The sequence below is a fragment of the Canis lupus genome, chromosome 4 (genome assembly GCF_048164855.1).
Source record: "Canis lupus baileyi chromosome 4, mCanLup2.hap1, whole genome shotgun sequence".
Classification (NCBI taxonomy): Eukaryota; Metazoa; Chordata; class Mammalia; order Carnivora; family Canidae; genus Canis; species Canis lupus.
The window spans coordinates 49,502,118-49,516,171 of record NC_132841.1 but is presented as its reverse complement, the minus strand read 5'-3'; the positions used below and the strand labels follow the sequence as shown (position 1 = coordinate 49,516,171).

At 36.0% G+C, this 14,054-nt stretch overlaps 1 non-coding gene across 1 annotated transcript; it reads left to right on the top strand.

Moving 5' to 3' along the window:
- The first annotated feature begins 3,843 nt into the window (after nt 1-3,843).
- LOC140632765 (U6 spliceosomal RNA) lies at nt 3,844-3,950 on the top strand. Its single transcript, XR_012030457.1, has one exon. It is a non-coding gene; the product is annotated as a U6 spliceosomal RNA (small nuclear RNA).
- The last annotated feature ends 10,104 nt before the right edge of the window (nt 3,951-14,054 follow it).

The window sequence follows — 14,054 nt, the reverse complement described above, 5'->3', positions numbered from 1 at the left end:
TCTAACTGGATGAAACTAGAAATACTTTCTCTGTAATACAAAGCATTCTACCATATGTGAGGAAGCCCCGTTATTGCTTTAAAGTTTTCTGAACACTAATGAAAATTTTGTAAAAACTTTGAAAAGTATGAAAAACTGCAAAAAAAAAGATACCCTTTATCTACTAGCAAGAGTTAACCACTAAAAGCATTATTTAACTGCAAAGAAAAAGTTACCCTTTATCTACTAGCAAGAATTAACCACTAAAAGCCTTACTTTTTCTTTATCTAGTGAGATAGATAGGTAATAAAGGTATAAACATGATATGGATGTAGGTATAGATATAGATCTGTTTTATAGTCTGCAGTCAGGCATGTATGTATGTATATATGTAACAAATATTTTCTGGCATTCTATTGTTATACCATACAGCTGTACCATAATTTATTTAGCCAGTCCTTATTCTGAAAATTTATGTTATCTCTTATTGTTATAAATAATGATACAGTGAATATCTGTATTTATCTCAGGCACTGTATATATATCCCACTATTTAAATAGAATAAATCTTTAAAAGTGGTTTACTAAATAAAGTATATGTATTTAACCGAGTCCTGGCAAAAGTCAGATGGTACACTCAAAGAGAATAAATGAAGAAAAATTAATCAAGGAGTTATTCACAGAGATGTAGGGAGTGTTAAATCTCACCAACCAAAGGATGGTATGGTACCATGGGAAAGCCATTATCATCTGGATTGGTTTCCTACTGCCACTGTATCAAATTACCACACATTTAGTTAATTTAGAACAGCACAAATTCATGATTATACCTCAAAGTCCGTAGTCTCCTGGCTAAACTAAAGATGCTCTCTGGGCTGAGTTCCTTCAAGGGAGAATTTGTTCTTTGCTTTTTCCAGGTTCTGGAAGCTTGCTGCATTGCTTAGCCAGTGGCCCTTTTCCACCTTCAAAGCCAGCAATTATATCACTCCAACCTCTGCTTCCTCCATTGTATCTCTAGCTCTGACCTACTGCCTTCCACTTAAAAGGACCATTGTGACTACACTGGGCCCACCTATATAATCCAGAATAATCCACTCATCTCCAGGCTTTAAACTTAATCACATCGGCAAAGTCCTTTTCAATAAGTAAGGCATCATATTCACAAGTCCTAGGGATTAGAACATAAACATCTTTGGGGTATCATTATTCTGCCTACTACATCATTCTAGTCCTGAAAGTGCAAGAGGAAGGAGTATTGGAACCTAGAAAATGGCATAGAATAGAAGCCACCTAACAGGAGCTGTGAGTTTGCATGGAAGAGACAGCCACTGCCAAGTAGTGGCTAGGCAGAGTGGGAGTGTGGGAACAAACACTCAGATTTCTCTCCTCTCCTACCTAAAGCATCCTACTGGTCAAACCAAATGGAAATTAGAGGGCAAGGAAACTCATATTGTGTGGGCTAGAGAGATTAGCCTCATGGGGAATACCTCATGGTGAGGAAGGCTGGAGAACAGGTCTAGAGAAACAAATTATCCAGCAATCTCCAAAAATTAGAACATGTACTGCATGATAAAGCTTCTTCATTTGCATCGTATCATCCCAAACTCTGAATATAAAGGCTTAATTTAGATCTTTTCAGTTGATGCCTAATCCATTTAAAAAAGTAGTTTTTTTTTAAAAGAGATTTTTATTTATTTATTCATGAGAGACAGAGAGAGGCAGAGACATAAGCAGAGGGAGAAGCAGGCTTCCTGCAGGGAGCCTGATGTGGGACTTGATGCTAGGACCCCAGAATCATCCCTTGAACCAAAGGTAGATACTCAATCACTGAGCCACCTAGGTGCCTGAAAAAAAAGTAGTTTTTAAAAAGAATCACATTGGAGTACTAAAAACCAATATATTTTAACCATTCTGTTCAACATGAACAATTTTCAAATTGGCTTTATAACAGACAAGGAAATGCCTTCAGGAAACTGCTTTTGGGGAGTTAATGTGAACTAATAGCTATGGCCCTCTGGTGAGCCCCATGGCAAATGTCCAAGTCATTCAGTGATTTATAGGGCAAAGCAGCCTGGAGCTATTTTAACAAAATGTGGACCTTCTGAGCCAATATTTCTCATCTGCTATTGCTCAGTTTAAAAAGAAACATGGTTTCTGAGTTACGGGTACCCCAAGGGTATAATTCTATACTGGGTTGAAGCTAAAATTAGCAAAGCCAGAGTCCTATTTCTATAAATAAAATTACTATAGGTACAATTGAAACTTTATTGGTACAATTTAACATAAAGTGACTACAAATAAAACTAGATGGAAAATGGATCAACTTATAGACCCTCTGAACCCAAGGTCCAACAGGGTACAAGGCTATGACTTCCTTATTGAACAGTGCCCTGACTCCCTTGAAAATAAGAAGGAACTGAGTCCTTGTGAAGACTTACTGAATAGTAGTGCAATTATACTTGATACTTGAATTTAGTTCCTTTTCTGTTTTAAGCATCTACTGACTCCTGTCTCTCTTCTTCTTAATCATTTACTTTTTTCCCCCAAAACACTTGATGCCTTTGTAAAGTAATGAAGATACAATTCAATTCAATAAGTTTGTTGAGTACTTGCCATCTGCCAAGCACTGCACTGTGCTTTGGAGATATCATGGTGAAAACTATTGACATGGGTTTTGTTCTCATAGAGTTTACACTATATTTCAAAAAAAAAATATTATAGAAAAGGAAAGGTATAATCACAAAATCTTTACCTTTCTTTAAATCATGTGTGTGTGTGTGTGTGTGTGTGTGTGTGTGTGTGTATGAGAGAGAGAGAGAGAGAGAGAGAGATGCCTTAAGCTGGTTTTCTTTTATTAATTTTAATATACAGTTGGTCCTTGACAATTCAAGGGTTTAGATACTGACTCCCTCTGCAGATGAAAATTAGCATATAGCTTTGGACTCTTTCAAAACTTAACCACTAACAGCCTGCTAATGTTGACTAAAGTCATACTGATAATGTAAACAGCCAATTAACATATTTTGCATATTATGTATTGTATTATATATTGTATTCATACTGTAAACTAGAAAAATGTTATTTTAAAAGTCATAAGAGAAAACATATTTATAGAACTATATTTATCAAAGCAAACTGTGTACAAGTGGATGCAAATAGTACAAACTTGTGTTATTCAAGTTTCAACTGTATTGATATCTTTTCTGTCTTTATTTATATTTATAAGATATAGATGGAAAATAAAACCAGAAGATGGTGAATCATTGGGTTTCCCCAGAATAATATATTATTCATTAAAAAACCCCATTAAAATATTATTATTCAGGACACTTGTTAACAAAATTATAAAAGACTATTTAAGAGAGACTACTGTAATGGGGGCTTTGCAGTGGGAGAAAGATGTAGAGTTCAACTACAAATAAAAGAACAAGTGGGAATTTATGGCCAGAGTACTGTAGGGCTCAGTGGATGGAAAATTACAAAGAGGACACATCAAAGCTTAGAGGGATTTTTTGCTAGACTGACTCAACAGGATTCTTGCTGAAACTGGGCAATGCAAAGATGAATATACAATTTCAAATGAATACATAATTTCCAAAGTTGAGCCTATTTGAGATAAAGGGCTCAGAGCTGCTGTACTAAAGCTTGGTCAAGGAGAGAATCTTTGTTAGTACCTAATAGAGTAGTGAATTAGTTTTTCTTTCAAAATTGTCATTTCTGGAATATATAAGAAGTTACATAGCCAACATGCATTTCTTTTAAACATGTACTGATTTTTAGATATGGAGATGTTACCTAGGAACTAAACAGTAGAGAATCTTAAAGTGCTCTGAAAAGTGTTTTATGTTAAATTGTTGACCTCCTGTGCTCACTTTGGCAGCACACATACCAAAATTGGAATAATACAGAGAAGTGTAGCTTGGCCCCTGTGCAAAGATGACATGCAAATCTGTGAAACTTTCCATATTTTAATGATTTCACTCATGTATGGAATTTAAGAAGCAAAACAAACAATCATAGCAGGAAATAAGAGAGAGACAAATCAAATTGTTTAGAGAACAAATTGATGGTTACTGGAGGGGATGTGATCAGGGTGTGGGTTAAATGGGTGATGGGTATTAAGAAGGGAACTTGCTGTGATGAGCACAGGGTGTTGTATGTAAGTGTTGACTCAATAAATTATACACCTGGCACTAATATTACACTGCATGGGAGCTAACTAGAATTTTAATAAAAACTAAAATAAATAAACACAAAAAATTATTTACCTCCCCAGTTTGGCAGTGGAGAATTGGTAACATCTATTAAAGTAAAAAAATTCCTGCTACTGCCATGAAAGCTAAAGCTTTCAGGCTTGTGTTGAGCAATGATAGAAATTATTTTACATTACAAACTAATGCACAAGGGCCACCTATAATGGCAAAAAAGTATGGTATTGGAAATTTACTAGGTAAGTAAAAACCATTAATTCAGAAGTAAACATCTGGTCACAAAATCCTTACTCCTCCCCAAATTTGCAAAAAGTATACATGAGGTGGTCTTTCTTGTAAAGCTACAAATATCTGAAAAGTGGGGCTACAGATTTTACCTCTGAATCTTTATTCAAGTGTAGAAAAGCCCTCACCCCAATAGGCAGTTGATGAGAATTTTCAAAATAAAATCTGAAAAATGAATGCTACTCACTATGATTCATGAAAATTTCATTTAAAACCACCCATATATGTAAATATATTTTTATTTTTTAAACAGATTAATCAGAATGCTATTTTTTAATAATTTATGTCTTGAAACCACTCAAATGCCTATCAGTTGCAGAATAGATAAAAAAAAAGCAGCAGAATATTCATTCAATAGCATATTCTACACTACAAAATTTACAACAATCAAATAAACTACAAATAACAACATGATTGAATCCACATCTATAATGTAGAGTAAAATGCCAAACTCAAAACAAGAAAATTTTAAGTTCCATTTACATAAATTCAAAAAGAATCAAAACTAATCTACGGTGATGAAGGAGAATTCTTACAGGGATGGGGGAGGAGAGGATTCCTGAGCACAAGAGATGCTTCTGGGAACTGATAATACCATTTCCAGATCTATATTCCAGGTACATAGGTAGGTCATAATTTTTCTATAATTTGTGAAAATTATTTAATCAGTATCCTTTTCAGTATATATATTTATTTAAAAATACTCAAAAATACTTAAAGGGATATAACTACATATATACATTTTCTATATTTATATCTCTATAAATGTTATTAATCTGCCATAAAAATAAAATCTAACTGTTGGTTGTTAAGCCAGGGGCACAATATAAAGAATCTTGATAAAAAAATCAAACCAATTTCTAACTCTATTTTTTGAAACTAACCAGCATTGTGACCTCAAGGAAAAGAGAGCAGGCTCAAAATATTCTCATGAGAAATCTGGACCACATTAATTCCGGTTTACCTTTTATAACTTATATAAGGTATGAGTCGAATTTCACATAAACATCCCAAGTACAAACAATGCCTTTGAAAAAAAACAAAAGGTTTGCTTAAGGTTTAACAGTTGGAAAATATTCTGTAAGATATATGAACAGAATAATCCAGTTGTTGTGGAAAATATATGTATATCCAAAGACATAAGTAGCCTTTATGTCCTAATTTAAGAGAATCATGGGGGTGCCTGGGTGGCTCAGCTGGTTAAGTCTGACTGTTAATTTTGGTTCCTGTCATGATTTCAGGGGCATAAGATCAAACCTTGCCTGAGCTCTGAATTTCACACCGGGCAGGGAACCTGCTTAAGATTCTCTCTCCTTCTCCCTCTGTCCCTCCTCCCAACTCTTGCATATATGCATATGCACGTGCACTCTCTTTCTCTCTAAAAAAAAAATTAAAGAGAGAAAGAATCATGAACCCTCACCAAATAATTTTTTTTTTAATTTTTAAAATTAGGGTAAAGTATACATAACCTTTACCACTTTAACCACTTTTCATTTTAAGTAATCTTTACCCCCAATGTGGGGCTTGAACTCATGACTCTGAGATCAGGAATCACATACTGACTAAGCCAACCAAGCACCACCAAATGAGGACATCCTAAATGTTGTTTTCCCTCATGTGTGCTGTATACATTTGCCAAGAGAGAATTAGGTGCATAAAAATTGCCTCTGTGACACATAACCTGAAATCACTGTTTTCTCTATTTACAGTTCTAGTGGCTGTGGGTCCATCTCCCCTGACCAGAGTCACATGGCCTCTGGCTGTGTCTAGATTTCAGCTTCTTTGAAAGCCAGCTCCCAAAAAAGTCATCCAATAAGAATCAAGTCCTTTGCCATCCATCTGAGAAGGAACTACAAAAGTCACTCATATTTAAAGCAAATCACAACCTGCAGCCTCTCTGGGATCCTAACTCTTGGCTCCCAAAATAATTTTTTAGTATGTACCCTAGTGAATTTTAAGTCAGAAAATTATGAAGATAACTTCCAAATTTGCTATGCAGAATATATAATCATGAATGCATAGATGGATAGTTAGGTAGATGATAGATATAAGGAAAAATACTAATAAAAATCACCCTCTGAGTTTTCTAAAATCCTTAGCTGTGCATATGATTTAATAATCAGGAAAGGAATATGTTCTTAAACTAGAAAATTGCTATTGAATTAGGGACAAATGGGGCTAGGCAAGGGGCCTCGGAAGCAGGCTCACACAAATCCTAAAAATGCTGAGGTGTGAGGAAACCAGAGATAAGGGAACAAGCCAGAACACCCTGCCCTAAGGTGTGGGTGGGGAGGGTGTCTTGTTATAACAGCTACTTGTAACTGACAAAATATCATCAGACTCCAAAAAGGAAGTAAGCCATTAAAGATGTTATCTCTAGTCCTTACTCAAGGGTGATATCAGTGGATATGTTAAAGGGATTTAGGTTCCTGATTAGGCTCTCAATAAAAGACCAACCCTGCAAAGCTCTCAGTGGCAACCCTGTTGGGACCCCATCACTCCTGAGAGCTTTCTCTGTATCTTTTTTTTTTTTTTTTTAAAGATTTTATTTTTATTTATTCATGACAGTCACAGAGAGAGAGAGAGAGGCAGAGACACAGGCAGAGGGAGAAGCAGGCTCCATGCACCGGGAGCCCGATGTGGGATTCGATCCCGGGTCTCCAGGATCGCGCCCTGGGCCAAAGGCAGGCGCCAAACCGCTGCGCCACCCAGGGATCCCTCTGTATCTTTTCTTAATAAACTTCTATCCCTTTACTCACTCTCCCATGTCAACTCTGTGAGATAGGAACCAAGCTCTCCCATATCACTATGATAAAAATCTGGATTTTTAAAAAACATTATATGTGGTCAGGATAAGAGTTTTCTTAGAGAACAAGAAATTCTACCTAAAAAATCATCACCAGTAATGCAGAAGACAGTGGTACATAGATAATTAGCCAGAAGAAACAAAAAGCTTTTTTAAATGCTGTTTTAAAAACCATAAGTAGAGTGCATCCACTTTCTGTTGTTGTTTAAACACATTCCCATAGTCCTTTACTCAAAGCCCAAAGTTTCAGATGGTGTTTCAGAAAGCTATTTGAAGACTCTAGCTTCTTCTACACACACACCTCCCTTTTGATTCCATTTTTTGAATTATTTTTTATTTTTTAATATTTTATTTATTTATTTGAGAGAGAGAGAGAGAGCAAGCACAGGAGCAGAGCAGAGGGAGAAGCAGGCTCTCCACTGAGCAGGAGGCCCAAAGTGGGCTTCATCCCAGGACCCTGGGATCATGACCTGAGCCGAAGGCAGACATTTAACCAACTGAGCCTCCTAGGCACCGCTCCATTTTTTTTTTTGTTTTTGTTTTTAATACAGAAAATGCTATGGGAAGCACCAGTTCTGGAGACTGGAGTTCTCTATACTTCTATCATTAGTGGAGCACAAGTGGCAATAGTCAATCTATGTTCCACCCTCCCACGGTGTGTTTTTTATGTTTCTGAAGTGACAGGGCCCAAAAACTGGGTCATGGTGGCCCTTATCCAATTAGTCACAGTCACTCTGCTATGAGGCTGATGAAAGGACATTGCAACATTCCACTTCCCTAATGTGGGCTGATTAAGGATGATTAAATAGTGTTTTTCTCTCCACAGTACCCACACAGATAACAACGTGATGTGTTTGAAGAGGATACTGTGGAAGGTACATATTGACTTTTTAAATATTATAGAATCTCACAGCTTACAAGGACCTTAAAGATCATCTACTTCATTCAGTAAGACCTTTTTATTCAATTACCCATTCACTCAAAATATTTATTAATCATTTACTGAGAGCTAGAATTAATATTCCATGCTGAAGACAGAATAGTAAATAAATCACAGAAACTTGCTTCCTTTGTAAAAAAAAATATTAAAAATATATATGTAACTTATTTACATATAAATTTATTTAATAAATATTTTTGAGTACCTACTATGTGCCAGACATTGGGAAGTACTATGTCTCTAATAGTAAACAAGGCTGTAGCAAATGCTATGGAGATCCATATTCATCACACACATCCAGTGTGTCATGTGTAATGGCCTTACCTTTAACTGTCAGCTCCTAAATTTCTTTGACTAAGGGCTTTTGGATCAGGGGAATTAATTTTGTTGTCTACACACAGGCTAAAAATGTCAGGGAATTAATCTCTACTCCTCCACTCACTTGCCCTTCCTCAGATGCCTTTAACTAGTAACTGGTGGGAGCTGGTGGTTAGGGTGATTAACCACTCTGGTTTGTCTGGGATTGAGGGATTAATCAGTGCTACTACTTAATGTTTAGGGAAACCAGGATAGTATGTGAATACACAAACTCTCTCCTAGGATGGGGTAACTCTGAGGTGCAGATTTTTCACTGACTCCCAGAGTCAGCATATTATGCTGCCACCTCAGCATATTAAATTCGACTAACCTACAGTAGTAGTGCACTTGAGTTCTTCATTAGTTATCTTCCCTTCCCTGTCTCACTTCTTTACTCTGCCTCCAGTGTTTCCAGAGATCACCTCCAAAATTAATTGTACTTGAATTCTTCCCTCAGGCTCTGCTTCTGGGGAAAACTAAGCTCAAATAATGTCATGATGCCACCATTGAAGAGACAGAAAGTGCAGTAACAGAATCAGGTAAGAATGAGTAATGATAATGCAGTGTGATGAATTCTATAAGGAAACAGCTATGCACTCTGGGAGAACCTAGAAGGATCTTAGTGGGAGGGAGAAGGCTTACAAGAAGAAGCTCCATTTAAGCTGAATTGTGAAGGATCCATTGAATGGGGGAAGAAGGATGTAGTTTTTAAGTGGGAGAAAAAAATCTTTTAAAATCGTAGAACTGAAATGAAGCACATCCTCCTGGGGATCTACAAATAGTGTCCCGTGGTTGGAGCTTATAATGAAGTGAGTAGTTTGGATGGAAGAAGCCATAAATATAAGGAGATGCTAGGTCATGAATGTCCTTGCATGTCCTCGTAAGGAGTTTATCCTGAGGGCAATGGAATGGCATTGACAGCCTTTAAGTAGGCAAGGAAATGACATGACCGGATTTGACTTCAGAAAATCATTCAGACTGCCTTTTAAAAAACAGATTGGAGAGGTCACAACCTGAAGCAGGGACACCAGTTAAGAAGTTGCAGCACTGATTCAGGGGAGGGCTAATTGTGTTTCTGATCAGTGGGGAGAGAGAAATAGAAGTTCTGCATTTTTAAGGTATTAAGAAAGTAGAAGTTATAAAATTTGTGATTTATTAGATATGATATATAAGTCAAAAAGTCCAGCTTCTTGCTTATGTGAATTGCTGGAGAAGTGGAAAATCATTGTGATAATAGAAAACTAAATGGAAGATTTCAGTTTAGGATCTGCTGGATTTGAGTTTTTGTGGAGAATCCCTTGCATATTTAACCTTAGATGTGGTATAAAAAATGAGTAGCAGTGTGGGATTAGATATTAAACACATCTGGATTCTAGGATTCTACGTGCACATGTTGAACAATTTATTAAATATCTTTAAGCCTCAGTTTACTCATCTTTAAATGACCTTATTTGAATCTACTTAATAAGGCTGAGATAATTCATGAAATGGGTCTAATGGAGAGCCTGACTTATAATTATTTCTCAATTATTATGACTTTCATATTTAGTAATGGTATTGCCATCCAGGTTGTGATATGCAACAGGGACTTGGATATTTAGCTTGGAGCCACAGAGAGAGAAACAGACTGGAGACAATATCTTAAGTTGTTAGAAAATAGTACATTAAAATCAGGGACTGGATGGGATTATCGAGGGGAGATTTAGAATAAAAAAGAAAAAAAGTGGATATAAATATGAGGAAAACAAAAGAAAATTCCAATAAAAATCCTCAGAGGCACCTAGCAAGAAAGGCACAGTATCACAGCACCCACCTCCTCTGAAATAGAGTGCAAAGCAAGGAGAGGTTAATGAACAGATCAAGTTCTGCACAAAGTTTAACTAAAACTGGGATTGGGAAGTTTCCGTTGAATTTAGTAGCAAAAAAGTCAATGGTGATTTTATCTACAACAGTTTCAGCTGAGCGGTGGTGGCAGAAGTCAGATTGTAGTTGTCTAAAGCACAAATAGAAGGTGAAAGAATGGAGACAGCAATTGCAGACAACTCCTTTAAGATACATGGTTGTGAATGAAGGAGAGAGATAAGAAAATAGCTCCAGGGGGCCTAAAAGAGGTGAAGGGAAGTTTTTATCTTTTAAAGGTAAGAGAGAATTTTACATGGCTAAAAACTGTCGGAAAGGAATCATAAAGAAAAAGTTGGAAGACAAAGAAAATTGTGTCACTAATGATCCAGACTCTTAATGAGATTAAATGCGATGAGATCCTGTGTATAGGTGAAGGAAAAACATCTTTAAGATCGTGACCAAAGAAGGGGCAAAATTGGTGCAGATGTGTTGAGATGTGAAGGTGATCCGTCTGAAGACTAAAATGTAACCGATGGACCGTAAGTAAGGTCTAGGAAGGTGAAGGGGTAAATACTAATGAAGATAGTTATAGTGGAAAGTTACAGATGACATCTAAATTATACAGATTACCAGATACCAGTTCAGATCTGTAGAATCAGAATCTTTGAACATTGGGCCCAAGATTATATGCTTAACAACCTCCAAGTAACTTGTATGAAAAAGAAAATTCAATTTCTGAAGGAATTGAGAAGCAGCTAATATGGGAGAGCTTGGTTCTTATCTCATGGAGTCAAAGAATGAATCTCGTGGACACAGGAGAGTGAGTAAAGTGATAAAAGTTTATTAAGCAAAGATACAGAGAAAGCTCTTAAAAGTGAGAGGGATCCTGACAGAGTTGTCACTGAGGGCTTTTTGGCTGGCTTTTTATTCGGAACCTAACCAGAGAACTCAAGGCCTTGAGATTTCTTTGCGCATCTCAAGTGATTGACAGAGGCTGTTTTGAGGTCTGGTAATTATCTGGGATTGTTTGATAACTACTGAAGGGAGATACTTCCTAACACTTTGGGGCTAGGGAGCCTAATTTATTTTCTTCTTTGTTTTTACTGTCTTATCTCTGTTTCCTTGGGATGGGTAGGAGCCTGACTCTGGACCATTTGGTGTCCTTGGGATTTATGGGAGCCCAAAAATTTATGGGAGCCCGACTCTGGTCCTTTCCCTTATCTTTCCCTGCCTAGCCCCATCTGCCCCTAATTCATTCTTACATCACAGTGACCTAACTGGCATTAAAGAATAAGTTACACACACACACACACACACACACACACACACACGCATGCACATACACACAATGTCTTTATAAAGGCATTGATCCCATTCATAAGGGCTCCATTCTCATGACCTAGTCACCTCCCAAATTTCCCACTTATAATTACCATCACATTTGGGATTAGGTTTCAACATAGGAACTTTGGAGGGACACAAACATCAGAGGTAGCAGTCAGTCATCTGCTCCTCAGCTAGAATTACAAGGGTGAAATTAAAACAAAGTCCCCCTTTTTTGCTCTATAAGTAGCTTTGAGATATTTAAATTGTTCTCAGTCTTTTATAAGGGCTCTGCTAGTCATTGGATATTTGTTATATGATGTTAGTTTGCAAACAAGGAAGTTCTACACCAGAGATTATTGGTGCAGAAGTCAATGGACACCCTAGAATATTAATGAATAGATTTCAGGGATTTTATAAATCCTCTGAATTTACGAGTATTTTTTTTTCCAACTCAAATAAATCAAAGAACCTACATGCCGTGTATATAATCTGAAAGAAATGCTGGGTAGTTATGTTCATCCTATGCTTATTCTTAGTTTTCTTATCTACTAACATTTGTCTCCAAAGGGGCTACATCAATTTAGGCTCCTGCTAGAAAGAATATGAGAAAATAACGTTTATCTTACTCCTGCTGATGCATATACCATTTAGACTTTTAATGCTGTTTTCTAATCTTCTAAGTGTGAAATTGTGCTGCTTTGTTTAAAATTACATTTTTCTTTATGTTCATCGGGTTCAATATCTCTCCTTACCTATGTGATCACTCAACTTTTTTTGTGAATTGACTATTCAGATCCTCTGCATATTTTTCATCCTTTAGCTCTTTCATTCTTTTTTTTTCTTTTTCTTTTTCAGTCTTATCCTTTTGGAGGTGTTTATCTTGTGGTGAGTATATTTAGCCTTTGTTGCAGATGCACAGATGTTGTATTTACCTTTTCTCAGTCTACTCACTGGTTTTTAAACTTTATGATTTCTAAGGCATACAGAAGTTTTTCTTTTTTTTTTTTTAAGATTTTATTTATTTATTCATTAGAGACACACATACACAGAGGCAGAGACATAGGCAGAGGGAGAAGCAGGCTCCCTGCAAGGAGCCTGATGTGGGACTTGATCCCTGACCCCAGGATCTTGCCCTGAGCCAAAGGTAGCCAACCAACCACTGAGCCACTCAGGCGTCCCCATACAGAGGTTTTTAATTCACAGGAGTTGTTTATGTAATTTTCCTTCAAAAAGCCTTCTTTAAACAATAGCCAAAAAACATATTTGTATATCTTAGTATAATAGTTTTATACTTTTATTTGTTTTTACATTAATTATTCTAGTTAGAATTTATCTTTATATGATTTAAAGTAAGACCTAAGTTATTTCATATGCTTAAATTTAACCTAACAAAAAAATTCACTAATCAATTATTTAACACACAATAGTACTGCTACTTCTGTCATAAAATAAATTTATCTATCATCTATCACCTATCTATCTGTCATCTATCTATCTATCTATCTATCCATCTATCTATCTTCTATCTAATCTTTCCAGAAATCTCTATTCTGATCCATTTATTACAGTACTGCAACATAATATAATGTCCACATAAATTTATAAAGGGCATTATATATAATATATGCACTGCTGCATTTTTATTTATATAAGATTGAAAACAAGTGTTAAAGAGACTGATTATTATAGGTAAGGTACATCCATGTAATAGACTACCATGCAGCAGCTGAAATAATAATGTGGATCTAAGTTTATTGATATCAAAAAAATCCATAATATATTGCTAAGTAAAAAAAGCACGTTGCAAAATTATATAGACTTCTTTAGATTTAGTCACCAAGTTGCATTTGGCATTTGTATTCCATACGTTAAAAAAGCATACACATAAGTCCCATGTATACACAGATACATAATAAATGTAAATTTTAAAATATGGAAGGGTTTACACTAAATTCTTGAGAATGCTGATCAGCACTACATGTCATCCTTGAGGTATGAGGAAGAAAGAGAGGAAGGGAAAATGAGAGAGAGGAAAAAACGAAAGAGGGAGGGAAAATGGGAGGACTGGTAAGTGGGTACAAGAGAGGAGGTACAGTGAGAAGAGGAATGCTCATTTTGTTCTTTTTACTGGTACGTACGCTTTTAATATTATACAACAAGCACAATTTATTTGTACCATCAGTAAAACAGGAATGATTTATATAATTTGATGGGTATGTATCAATTTCCATAATCATTCTCATAGCCATAACTATCTATTATCAAGTAAAAACCAAAAAAATATGAGTTCTTCTCCTCTCACGTTAAT